At 36.0% G+C, this 13,175-nt stretch overlaps 1 protein-coding gene across 2 annotated transcripts in view; it reads left to right on the forward strand.

Moving 5' to 3' along the window:
- The window catches only part of LOC126266937 (uncharacterized), a 111,248-nt gene extending 98,453 nt beyond the window's left edge, over positions 1-12,795 (forward strand). The window contains exon 5 of one of the 2 annotated variants that reach the window (XM_049971629.1): positions 708-1,432. The gene's annotated coding sequence lies outside the window, so the exon portion shown is untranslated. Of the gene's footprint in view, positions 1-707; positions 1,433-11,767 lie in introns of those variants that run through there. The other variant, XM_049971630.1, reaches the window with a different exon arrangement.
- The last annotated feature ends 380 nt before the right edge of the window (positions 12,796-13,175 follow it).

Below are 13,175 nucleotides of genomic sequence, written 5' to 3' on the forward strand. Positions count from 1 at the left end.
CTGACCTAATACTTGAGGTGCTGAGTTGTTAAGAGGCACATAAACAAGTCTGAGACCTTGTATCTATTATGGATATGGAACACCACTACTTTGACAAAAAAAAATTCAGAAATGGCTGCAATTAATCGATGGTAAGATGGGAGGGGAGAGAAAGCAGAGGAAATTTTGTTTATGTGCATGTCTGCAACTCATCACCTTAGCTGTTCATATTCAGCGAGTTGTTATCGTTCCTGTTTCAGTAATGTATTAAAGGTCTTCACTTTCATTTAAAATGTATATGTTGACATATCTATTCTTTTACAGTATATTGCTTTTGCTATCTTTAAGTTATTCCAATTTTTTTTCCTCTCACTCTGTTAATGGACTACTGATAATTTGCATTGTTGTTGAACTTTTTTCAAGTCTGTGCATATTTTTGAAATGTCTGTCCACGAGTAACATGACTAAAAATACTCTCCCTCTGTTGTACAAAATAGAATTTTGAAAACCAGTATTCAAACCATAATGAGTTGTGTGTACTTAAGATTCTATTAAAAAAACTGTAGGATGAAATGTTCTGCATGCATGGTTTCTAGCAGTATAAATATCAGAGAAAGTTTGGAGTGCTGTCTGGTCAGTCACATTGGTAGTATACTGCCAGTGATATTCCCTGTTACCAAAACTGTATGAACATCACTGATAACAATATATCATGCTTTCTCTTTCAGCAAACAAAAAGCTTAAATCAAGTCTGCATTATTTATGGAGTATAACTCTGAGAAGCATGAGACACTGAGAAGCCAACTATGTCTTTGAAATATTGAGAATGTTGATGTAACGCACTACCTGAAGTTACTGATGAAAACAGGCAGGAGAAGGCTCTTTTCAGTGTTTAATAACAGAAGGAGAAGAGTGAAAGTATGCTAACACAATAAAATTGCACAAATCTGTTGTAAATAATTATCAAATGTATTACATAGTAAATGTGTTATGCGTTACAGACATTTATCTCCTTCTCAGAAAGCAGACAAGACATACATCTTAATTAAAATTGTAGCACTGCCACTGACAAAATGGTGAATTGTCATTTTTACTTTTGTACATCAGATGTTACGAAGTTTCATTAATGAAAACTCTGTATGTATCAGTAAAGCTTATTTTCTTAGCACTACTTAAAATTTTAATTGCTCTATATGTGTGCCACAAACCACACAAAGAAAATTTGTTGCTTTTGTAGAAGCAAATTCAGTTTTTTTTTTTTACATGCTAGTATATACACAAGATTTGTGTAAATGTATGCAAACAACGGGATAGAAATCAACAGATTATAAAATATTTAGAAATATTTTACTGAGAAAATAGCCATCCTTGATGGAAACATGTATTTGTAATTCATGAATATGTGTACACAATTTCTAGAAGTGAAAGATAAATAAAAAAAGTCACCTCTGAAGTTCTGTCTTACTTAATATTTCTTGAAGTGTGAAATTTAATTCCAAAATTTGTACAGTAATGCAAAATGTGTGTGGAAAATGTTTTGTATGTTGCACATACGTAAATCACGATCACACTCCAACTTTTTGAATTAGGTGCAGATGCTTTGCAACAGTAAATATACTTATAACCTCAAGGCATTGATAATATTTTGCATGCTAATGTTTTGTTTTCCAGTTTATTTTGAGGGTACACTAGAAAATCATCACAGCACAGCAGAAAGTAAAGACAAGCACTATATATTGGAACCCCTCTACATATTGCAATGAAGGAGCATTAGAATTTGTGGTGTCAGCATTAAGGTCAGCAAACATTAAGTGCAGCAGTGGGCACAGCAGAAAACAGATTTTCCTTGGCCTGAACTGCAAGGGCTGTAGCAATGCCTATAAAAAATTGAATGAAACATAAGTTGAGCTGCATCCCTTGATTAAAGTGTCTCTGGTTTGTAGACTCTGAGGCACCTAACAATATCATCACATATCCTTTATTTGTCATGATATAAATCCAATATTTTGTGTTGTTATCAAGTGAGCCTTACTGTCAAGCATAACAAAAAGTGTTAACTGATTTTGCCAACTCAACTTTAAAGATATTCAGAAGTCATTACCTCTTGTTGCTAAACAGAAAAACCCAGTCTACACTTCCCTTAATAGAGAAATTATTTCTTCAGACGATTCTGTAATGTGACTGTTGGCTGTTCACTGCACTGTTAATATTGTACCTACAGCAGATCATTTCTTTTGAACTCTAGTAGTAAATGTATTATCATTATAATTTCTGTCAAATTGGTATGCCTTATCATAAATGTGCAGCGTGATAGAAGTATAAGATTTCTTCCACATACCCAAACTATACCATGCTGAAATTATTTGCTAGAAAAAATAATTTTGAATACTTTTGTGTTTCAACATCGATCTACTTACTTCTTCCACTGGACGTCTGTTTTAATTGCATTAGGCAACACAACTCTCCCTCCCCCCTCCCCCTCCCTCTCCCCCCCTCCCCCCCCCCCCTACCCCCCTCTCCGGTTTTTCCTGTTGTAAAACATACACTCTAACCTAGCAAGGCAAGACATCCTACTTGTTCTTATACTGTCCTTCATGTCAATGTAATTTTGTTTTATTTAGCTCTCATTCTCATCTTTTCAGCAAGTGATACTTTTTCAGAAACTTTATTTTAAAATAATATATTAACATTTGAAAATTTAGTGGTCTTGAATAGCGATTCTTTCCAAAATTCAGTGCCATAATTTTCTAGCACAGAGCTTCCTGTTTCCAAAAATGTCTACTGTCATTAAAATAACTTGTTAGTTTGTTAAATATTCAGTTTGAACTTCCTCAAAACTTTTCGCTGATGTTTGTGAATCCCCATGTGTATAGAAATCATACTCATAAAATAGTATTTATAATTTTGTCTTTCATAAAGCTCTTAGTTAGACTTGCTCCTTGCCTATTGTATCTGCATCTTTAAATGCCTCTGATTTTTATGTTACTGTACTATTCAAAATATAATAGCTCTGTATTTCAACATTTTATCGTTATTCATACTTCACTCATCTATAAATAGGCATGGCACACAGCATCATAGTCAATCCATGGTTGGGCATCAGGAAGTTAACAATCTGTATTGAGTCAGCAGTTCATCGTGAAAGTCATTCTGTAGTACAGGTACTATGTGAGACTATGTACATGAATTAGTAGGTATGTAGCCATCAAATGTACATTTCAAGACCAAATAGTTTAAATTAATGTATTCATCTGCCACCAGCGAACTGTGTGACATGGTACTTATTAGTGTAGTTTGGTAATGTGGTGCAAATATTTAGACTATTGTTTATGACTAAGCGGGTGCGAGTGAAGGAAGAGTGTTTATAAATGAAAATGAATAGATTTAAAATTAATTACTGCAGTGTGGTGTGCAGTATTTGACATATGCTAATTAGATCCTTCAGCAGCTGGAAGACAACTGTCATTGAGCAACTACTAGGCTACCAAAGGCTTAGTACCTTGTGAGCAGGCTTACTGTACACTTGTGTGATTTCATATTTTTTTAAAGAATTCATATAATGAAGCCAATGTGTTACTTGTAACTATACTAGACAAACCAAAGACACTGTTACATGAATGAAAGGATGAACAAAATTTGTTTCGGATACAGAGAATACAAAATTAATGCTGTTGAATTACAAAACCTTTAAACTTACATATTACTTTCAATCATTACTATTCTTTTGCGTCCATGTTGCATATTTTACATGTTTTCATACATCTTTTGGAGGCAGAAGCTGAATAAGAAATTAAAAACTTTCTATTTTCATATAAATTTTAATCCACTAGCCTACTTTAAAATTAATTTTCACCTAAAAATTGTGACTGCTAAATCAAGGTGTCCAAATGGATCACGACAGAAGATAATAACCTTAATAAACTCTTGCCTGAAAGAGACTTCTACAGAAGCTGTATAGACAGACCTATACATCACCGGAGCTACACAGTTACTACAAAACATATATCAAAATGCTAAACAAAAGTTATTCGACTTGCTAAAAGAATACATAGTGGCCATTAATAAAACTGACAAACTGCATGGACAGATTCTGGCGGGAAATAGAGGAAAAAAAAGTCCTATGAACATGTGTCCGGAAATGGATGGTGTGTGCAAAGACAACAAATAGTTCTGGAATGCGGTACGGAGCTGCATCGCATCCACGTCACAACAGATGTTCAAAGTGGCCTTCATGGGACTGCAGGTGATAGGGATAGTAGTGGTTATCATGCAGGACACACACAATCATACTTTGACTTAAACCACATTGGTGGGCCACTTGCCTGGCGCTTGTACGTGGGTTCGTCTCAATATCCATTACAAAGCGGTCCTCCAAATCTGGTGTATGCACAGTCTGCAGCCTCTCTGCACATTCATCTGCTGAAAGGGCCCATGATCTCAAACACCCAAAAAAGGCTTGAAATGTTGTGTGATGTTGTTGGTGTCTGTAACGGTACTTGTTTTGATATTGCTGTTGTAGTGCCCCCAGAATTTTACGAAAGTCTGGAGACACTTGTGTTCCAGCCGTTTAGAACACGCGTTATTTTAAAGCAGGGCGTAAGGATGAGCGTGGGATACTACACCCATTTATTGCTTGTGCAGGCGAAACTGGAAGGGAGAAAATTCATCCGCACTGGCAAGTGTTCAGCGCGACCTGCCAAGAATAAACATATACGGCCCGGAAGCTCCGTGGCCGGCTGCAACGAGTAATGCAGCTTTGTATTGTTGAAAAACATATGGAGTGACTCGAGATGGTGACTGTTTATTAGACGTTGAACTGCTGTTGAGAGCACGTGGACTGGACATGGGTAGTCAGCCACGATTAAAGCTTATGTATTAATTGTGTTCAAAAATGTGTAATAACTGATCTTGGGTGCTCAGTAATGTGTGGGCTTACATCATAGGGTTTAGGTAGTTTTTGTAGAAAGTGAAAATAAATATGTTCTGGTGCATTGAATGATATTCCATGAGTAGCGTATTTTTAAATAAGAAGAGAGAGAGAGTGAGAGAGTGAAAATTTCCCCTTCCTAGCAGTGAAATCTTTGGAGAAGCGTCCGGTGGTAGCAGAAGACATCGGCGCTGCTAGAAAGCAGAACCAGTATTCTTCAACAAGTAAGTCCACGAAAACGCTTAAGCTGCATAGAGGGAGCTTAACATTACACCAGGCCACCGCACCATGCTCCCTCTTGGCCATTTCCATCTGCTTGTCTGTACACAGACACTATCTTGACTAGTTTCTGACATGAATACCAGACCATTCTGCTGCATATAGTGTGTTGCATCAAACTCAGCCCGCAACGCACAAGGAATACATGCCACATGGTCAGAGGAACTGTCATTCATGAGCGCCATCTACAGTGACAATGAGGCATTTCCAAATGTTCACTCTGTATAAACTATGCAGCGTACAAAGTAACCACAACGTAGAAAATCTGAAATAAGGAAAATGTTGAAATTAATAACACAGGTATGAGCATTACATTAATGCACGAGAACAAATAAATAGATAATCCCACAGCAGTGGTAAACTTGTTTAATAATTTCTTTACAAGCACTGCAGAAGATGTGGTAAGATGCAGTTTAAACTGAAAGCTACACCTGCCAAATTTAGTTTAGAAATTTGTTCAGAGTCAGTGTATTTTAACACCCTTAGCAGAAATTATGTCACAAAAGCAATAAAAGAACTGAAAAAAAAAAACTCAAGTCAGCTGGTATTGTCAACATCCCACTGACACTTTGAAGAAATTTGTATATAATATAACAGCATTAATGTAGTTACCTGTCTCTTGTGACGGAGTAAGCTTGGATCTCTTTACTTCCTCTCTTGCATTTCCATAAAAGAGAAAGGCTGGCCCTCAGTCTTAAGGAATATAGCACCAGGTATAATTTTGTGTTTAGTTTTGTATCTGTAATTAATTTCCTCATTTATTTTGATCGTTACTAGTTAGTATCTTTTGCTACAGATCATTATAGGGTGAAATCAGTCATTGTTTCGTGACTGAGATTCAAATGTTGACTTATAAACAAATATAAATTCTTTACTAATTATAAATGTTTGAAAAAGGAGCTAGTATGATCCCTAAAATATTTATTTGACTCTACACAAAATCATTAGCAAATCCAGCCCTTAATTAATTCCAAAATAATTACCAGGTTTGCGAAAAGTATTGTTTGTGTAACTATATATGTTAATTTCATTATTTAAACAAATAATTCACCATATCCTTTGTGGTGGAAGGAACTATTAAAAAGAAGGAATTTTTCAATGTATTCTGTTAGTTGTACGAGTTACGTTTTAATTGTAATTTCTGTGACGTAAACATTGAACAAGGTGTAGTTTCAGTACCTGTTATTGTGAGGATATATAAAGAACCGATTTTTGGTCCTGAGACAGTCGGCAGATTTTCAGACGTGAAACATGTATTGGTGCCGTTGGACACTATAGACTGGCAGTACACCCGTGGATATTTTGATGTATTGGTTAGATCGACAACAATGCATCAACGTAACAGTAGAATAAGTGTAACACAAATAGGGCATGTGTTAGAACAGTTAATGACAATGTCTGTTTAATTTATTTGAAAAATAGTGCCACATGTGCCGTATTATTCTGCAAGAACTGTGAACTGTGTGGATAGGTGTTTACTGCTGATAGATGTTCAACAGCAAACTATTGTAGCAGTATGCTGATGTTGCCTGCAACCTATTAATGAGGCTTCTCAACATTTACCAATAGTGAACTGGCCATATAATTGTGTAATATTGAGGGGTTTGTGAACGGTGAAAGTAAATAACTGTGAAACACAATTATGCAACTGTTGGCTACATCATTTACAGTAGTCAGTTTTGGATTTCCACTCCCATTTTCAGCCAGTATAACAATGCAGTATGTCAACACCAAGGACTGTCAACTAAAAAATAAAGCTGGCGAACGTCACATATGCTACCCCTTTGGGTGAGGACTATTTTATTTGGACACAATAGACAAGGACTCGCAAACTTTGAATAGTGCAGTTTGAATGGAGTGACTGAATTTAAAGTATGTGTGGCACCAGTACTACTGAGAACAGTGAACAGACTAACTGACAGTGAAAAGTAATTACAGTATTCCAAATATTTGATCGTGCATGAACAAGTAATGCGATAGGAAGCAGCAACAACAACAAAGCATAACAACTGGAGATCGTTGGCCAAGTTATGGAGGCAGCAATTATAAATGTTGAACTCTGCAGCCAATCTGGAATCCAGCTCATCAAAGCAGCCATTATGGAGGACAGCAGCAGCAACCAACTAGGAATCAAGCTTTTCAGGATAGCCATTATGAAGAGAAGCCACAGCACCCAATAAGCGCACCAACTGGGCTCAACCCACTTGATGTAAACAAGCAGGTTTTGGACGAATGGGAGTAACCACAGCAGCAAGAGACGAGAGAATAAAAATGAGGTAATTCATAGCAAAAGCTGTTTTATATTAAGTGATAAGTAATGAGTGGCCTTAGTGAATAAAACAGTGTGATGGGGGAGAATGGACACCTGGGGAGTGATGTGATTGATAACAGAGACAGAGCTGTAGAGGTTAAGTTTTTAAATGAAGAGGCTCCATAGGGACTGGTTCAGTAGATGATAGTGGCTATAAATCTGACATGAATGTAACTTTGAATGATGGGGACGTAGGTCATATTGTAGATGAGATGGTGAAAGCATCATTTACATTGTGTGGTGATGTGAGTGAAATGGATGAAAACAGTACTGAAATGGGTGAAATCGTTATGGCTAAGGAGGAAGAATCTAGTAGCGCAAGTCGGCAAAGACAAAAGTTTGTGGCAGATGAAAAATTGGAAGCGATGTAAAGCAAATTATGATGAGTTCAAGCAGTATGACTATGAAAGAAGACATTAGTAGGGTGGAAAATAAAACTGATAGCATTAAAACTGACTTGGCTAGATTAAAGGATGAACTGAAAAAAGAAATTAAAAAGGAAATTAGGTAATCAACTCTAATCTTTCAGAATTAAATAAGAAGGTTGAGGCGGTAGTGAAAGATTGTAATGAAAAGATAAAGAAAGAAAGTAGTACAGAATACTAATGAGAAATTAACATTAATGGGTAGTAAATGTGTAGAAGAGATAAAGAAACTTTTCGATGACTATAGTTGGAGTGTGGAGGCTTCCAAGAAACAGTGTAAATATGAAGTCAAAGCAGCCAGGAAATTTTGTGCTGAAAATAGGGTAAAAGTAAATAAAAATATATATTCAAAATTGGCTGAAATGGAGAAAAAGGTGGAAGAGGTACAAGATCTAAAGCATAGTGTGTGTAGTGTCCCAAATAGTCCTTCATTTGTTAGTTGCAAAAAATTTATAAGTTTTGAACCATATGGGGAAGTGCATCCACTGGATTTCATTGGGGCATTTAATGAATTGCCTAAAACATGGAATGACAAAGATAAAAAGTCATTTGCCAGAGGTTTATCAAAAGGTGATGTTTATGGATTGGCAGTTGAGGTAGCCGATAGTTGTACTTCGTGGCATAGCTTTAAGAAAGCATTTTTAGATTACTGTTGGTCCAAAGAGAAGCAGCAGAAAGTTTTGAGTGAATTTTGGGGAGGGGAGGGATTTGACTATAGGACCGTACTGTGAAAGATTTTTGTCAGTTTTGGACAAGCAAACTGAAATATTTGCACAAAGAGCTAGATAGTGAATCAATAATTATGGCTTTAGAAACTAAGTTGCCTCAGAAAGTTAGAGAATTGCTTGTACCTGCCCCTAGGGTTAGTATTAGTGATTTTATTTAAATTATGGTGAAGCTGTCAGTGGAAGATCGTAGGAGGAATTTTGATGATAATAGTCAGTCAGGGAAAGTGTTTGGGGTAAATAGGATGAACAGAACTAATTATAGTAGAAATTCAAGGAATGATTGGGTTGTGATTAGCCAGAATTGGCAAGGAAATGGTAGGAGAAATTCAAGAAACAGAAATGGAGAAGAATATGGTAATTCTGGATCAAACCATTTAAACTAGATAATGCTCCAGTTTTGGCTCGCACTATAAGCAGGTAGTGATGAAGAGCCACGTGCATATAAAGGTGCTGTAATCACAGGCTAATTCTAGTGAGAGGTTGAATGATGGTGTTCGTAGCAATGTTTATCCTGTAAAAGGAGAGGAGGAAGTTACTATAATACAATTAAGTGATGAAACAGTAAATGCTGCTGTTACTCAGTATGTCCAAAGTGACAAAATGGATGATAAGTTTTTAAGTGAACATAATGCATTCAGGTGTTTAGCTTTGTGGTCTAATACTAGAAACAAGAATCAACTAATTAGAACCAAGTATTTGAGGAGAATGAAAGTGACAGTGAGCCTGATTCTGACCATAGTTGTAATGAATATAACAATGATGAATCCAGTAGTGATGAGGACGAGGTATTTGAATTTATCATCTATAATTATGCCAATGTTTTAAGTAAAGAAAAAAATAAAGAATGATAATATTAGACCTAATGAAGAGTTAGTGTTTAATGAGAGTGGTAATGAGGAAGAAGACCATGTTATCTGTCTTTTGACTGTGCCTGATAATTGTTTTGGTAAGCAGGATGATAGTTTTTCCAGGGAGTGGATTAATGAGGATTTGTTTTATGAAGATCATGTGGTAAGTAAAAAAGGAAGTGTGGCACCCTGTAATAACAGCAACTGTCCAAGGTATACGTGTTAAGTGTTTACTAGACAGTGGTAGTGATGCGAATGGCATTTCACAGGCATTTTTTTTTTAAAAATCTATTAGGAACGCAGAGGGTACAGTAGTGATGCATTTTTCTGGAATAAAAATTATTGGTGCTACTGGTAAGCTGTCAAAGAGAGTGAAATGAGAGGTACTATTAACTGTAGAATTTGTAGGACAGCTGTTTGAGTGCAATTCCTTGTTGTTTCAAAATCTCAGCATTGATGTAATATTTGGGACTAATTACTTGTGCAAACAGTGTGTAAATATTGATTTTGCTAGTGGTAAGTTTAGTTTTAAGTGCATTGGAAGTAGGTACGAAGTATCAGTTTTGGAAGGTATGGACAAGTATGTGCAAACTGAATTAGATTTGCCATTAACAGTTTTGGCCATGGAGCAGGTTACTGGGGAAGAAGAATAATAATAAGAAGAAGAAGAAGAGGAGGAGAGAGTAAGGTTGGAAATAATAAAGAGAGTTGACGATGTTGAAGGTACTACAAATAATCAAAGGGAGGAATTAAAAGGTATTCTCCTGAACACCTGTAAGGCATTTTCAGACAGCCCAGGTTTGGTAAAAGATTTTGAGTTGCAAATTAAAGTTTAATGATCATGAACCATTTTTCAAGAAGCCTTATATATTCCATTTAAAAAAAAAAAAAACTGTGAGAAAAGAAATTCAAAAGATGATCTCGTGGGGGATTATTGAAAGGTCAACCAACAGTAACAGCTTGCACTGTACGTGCTTGAACATTTCCCTGCAAAATGATGGTCATGTCCTCCAGAAAGTGTCATCCCTTCTTATGTCTCTATGCTGTTCATTTTTGGAACACAACCTACGACCAGCTTAGAGAGGGAAGTGCAAGCTGTTACTGATTTGTTTGACTGATGGGGCTGCTAAGTGCTATACCACCTACTGCACTCCACTGACTTAAGCCCTTGTAAGTTCAACTTGATTTTTAAACTGAAGGAAACACACTCACGGCATTTGCTTCAGAACTGATACAAAATTCGTTGGGCAACAGACCGCGCCGCTTGAACTGTCAACATAACTGGCGCTGCTAAGAATATCCTAAGACTTCCACATTGCTGGCAACAGGTTATACACCATGCTGGTGACTACTTTGAAAGTCAGTAAAACTTTGAAACATGTATCTATTTTGTACGAGCTGTAAATAAATAGTTGCCGCTATTAAAGTTCCAACCCTCGCATATTGGCAATTCATGACATTGCATCTGAGAATGAAAGCTTAACATAAAAAGCAATATTTTAGTGAGGTACAAGCCATATAATGCTGCATTACTGGATCTTTAGGTTATCTGAAAATTTCTATTTGTGTTCTGAGGAATTATAAGCTTAAAGTGGTAATGCTGGAATGAAGAAAAGTAATTTTGCTGATTAAATTATAAATATAGTTTTAGAGTGATATGAATACTCTGACAGGCCAACTATTTGGTAACATTTTGTGAGGATTTAATTTTCTGGTTGAATGAAAGTAGTACTCAGAGTTGACTGGAGAAGTAGGTACAACTTCCATCGCCTTAATTTTGATTTGAGTAGTAATTAAGTTATGTAATGGTAACTCTGTTCTTTTCCCATAATGTAATGATTAGTAAATCTATGCTACTGCATGTCTTCAGATTATGCTAGAGGTAATGTACATATTTTGGACATTATTCTAATATGAATCCATAAATGGTGTGAATTTCAAACCAGGACTTGGCTATTAGTGATTTTGCAAATGGAAAAGAAACTGAAAACTTTCAAATTTAACCAGTTTGGGACAGAGCTACGACCTAGAGTAATGTGTTGTAGTGTAATGTGCACTTGATTTTAAAATGTGTACTGGTCCCCACTTTTCATACTATAGGCAATTTTAGTGCTAATTACTGTGATGTTATGAGAATTGTGTAATGTATTTATTTATGAAGTAATGACTATTGTTTGCCATTAGTGTGTAAAACATTTTTTTCTCATATTCTTAGTTAGAAGTAAATGTGAGTGTATTAATGTGTAGGGTATTTTGTCAAATCTTTTCAGAACCACCTCCAAGGGAACTGATAGCAGTGCATTTCCTTACTAACTGCCAGTTGGATCTGTGAAGGCATGGACGACTTGGTGAGAAAATCCGTTAAAGCTCATTAAAAGAGTGAAAGTGCTTGTGCAAAATACTAAACATTGAAAAAGTGAAACTTTATGTCTGAAAATGAACTGCAAGGCACGGTGCAATTAAACTTTTTGCAACCCATGATCATTTTTTCTTTGAAGCAAGAAAGGATTTGTACAAAGTGATATGTATCTTAGAATGTAATGTTTGTTTTTATCCAAAAAGAACATCACATACGATGACAATGCCTATTTTTATTAAAAATGTATTTTGTGCTTTGTACAATACATTATATATAAATATTTTGTATGGGGAGTTTTCAATGGCCAGTTCATATAAGTAGAAGCTGAAAAACATATGTACTGTAGTTTTTGATAAGGAGATTTCTTATGTAATATTATTTTGTGTGTGAAATATTATACTCACTTTCTGGGGTCACTTGTGATCATCGAACTGCCCAGTTAGCTGTTTGCAATATCTATCTGGTCAATCCAATGAGGGGATAATGTGACGATGCGGGCTGGGGTCTCTTACTTCCTCTCCTGTTTTGCCATCTGCCTCCTTAAATTAATTTTATTTTCATTTTTGCCTAATTGCCATTAACATGCATGAGTGTAATCTGCATTTCCATAAAAGCGAAAGGCTTGGCCTCAGTCTTAAGGAATATAGCACCAGGTGTAATTTTGTGTTTAGTTTTGTGTGTGTAATTAATTTCCTAATTTATTTTGACCATTCCTAGTTACTATCTTTTGCTACAGATCATTATAGGGTGAAATCATTTATTGTTTCGTTACTTAGATTCTACTGTTGGCTTATAAACAAATATAAAATCTGTACTAATTAAAGACAATTGGAAGAGGAACTACTAGGATTCCTAAAATATTTCTTTTACTCTATTAGAAAACATTAGCAAAGCCAGCCCTTAATTAATTCCAAAATAATTACCAGGTTTGTCAAAAGTGTTGTTGTTGTTGTTGTTGTTGTCTTCAGTCCTGAGACTGGTTTGATGCAGCTCTCCATGCTACTCTATCCTGCGCAAGCTGCTTCATCTCCCAGTACCTACTGCAACCAACATCCTTCTGAATCTGCTTAGTGTACTCATCTCTCGGTCTCCCTCTACGATTTTTACCCTCCACGCTGCCCTCCAATGCTAAATTTGTGATCCCTTGATGCCTCAAAACATGTCCTACCAACCGATCCCTTCTTCTAGTCAAGTTGTGCCACAAACTTCTCTTCTCCCCAATCCTATTCAATACCTCCTCATTAGATACGTGATCTATCCACCTTATCTTCAGTATTCTTCTGTAGCACCACATTTCGAAAGCTTCTATTCTCTTCTTG

This window comes from Schistocerca gregaria, chromosome 4, assembly GCF_023897955.1.
Source record: "Schistocerca gregaria isolate iqSchGreg1 chromosome 4, iqSchGreg1.2, whole genome shotgun sequence".
NCBI classification, from domain to species: Eukaryota; Metazoa; Arthropoda; class Insecta; order Orthoptera; family Acrididae; genus Schistocerca; species Schistocerca gregaria.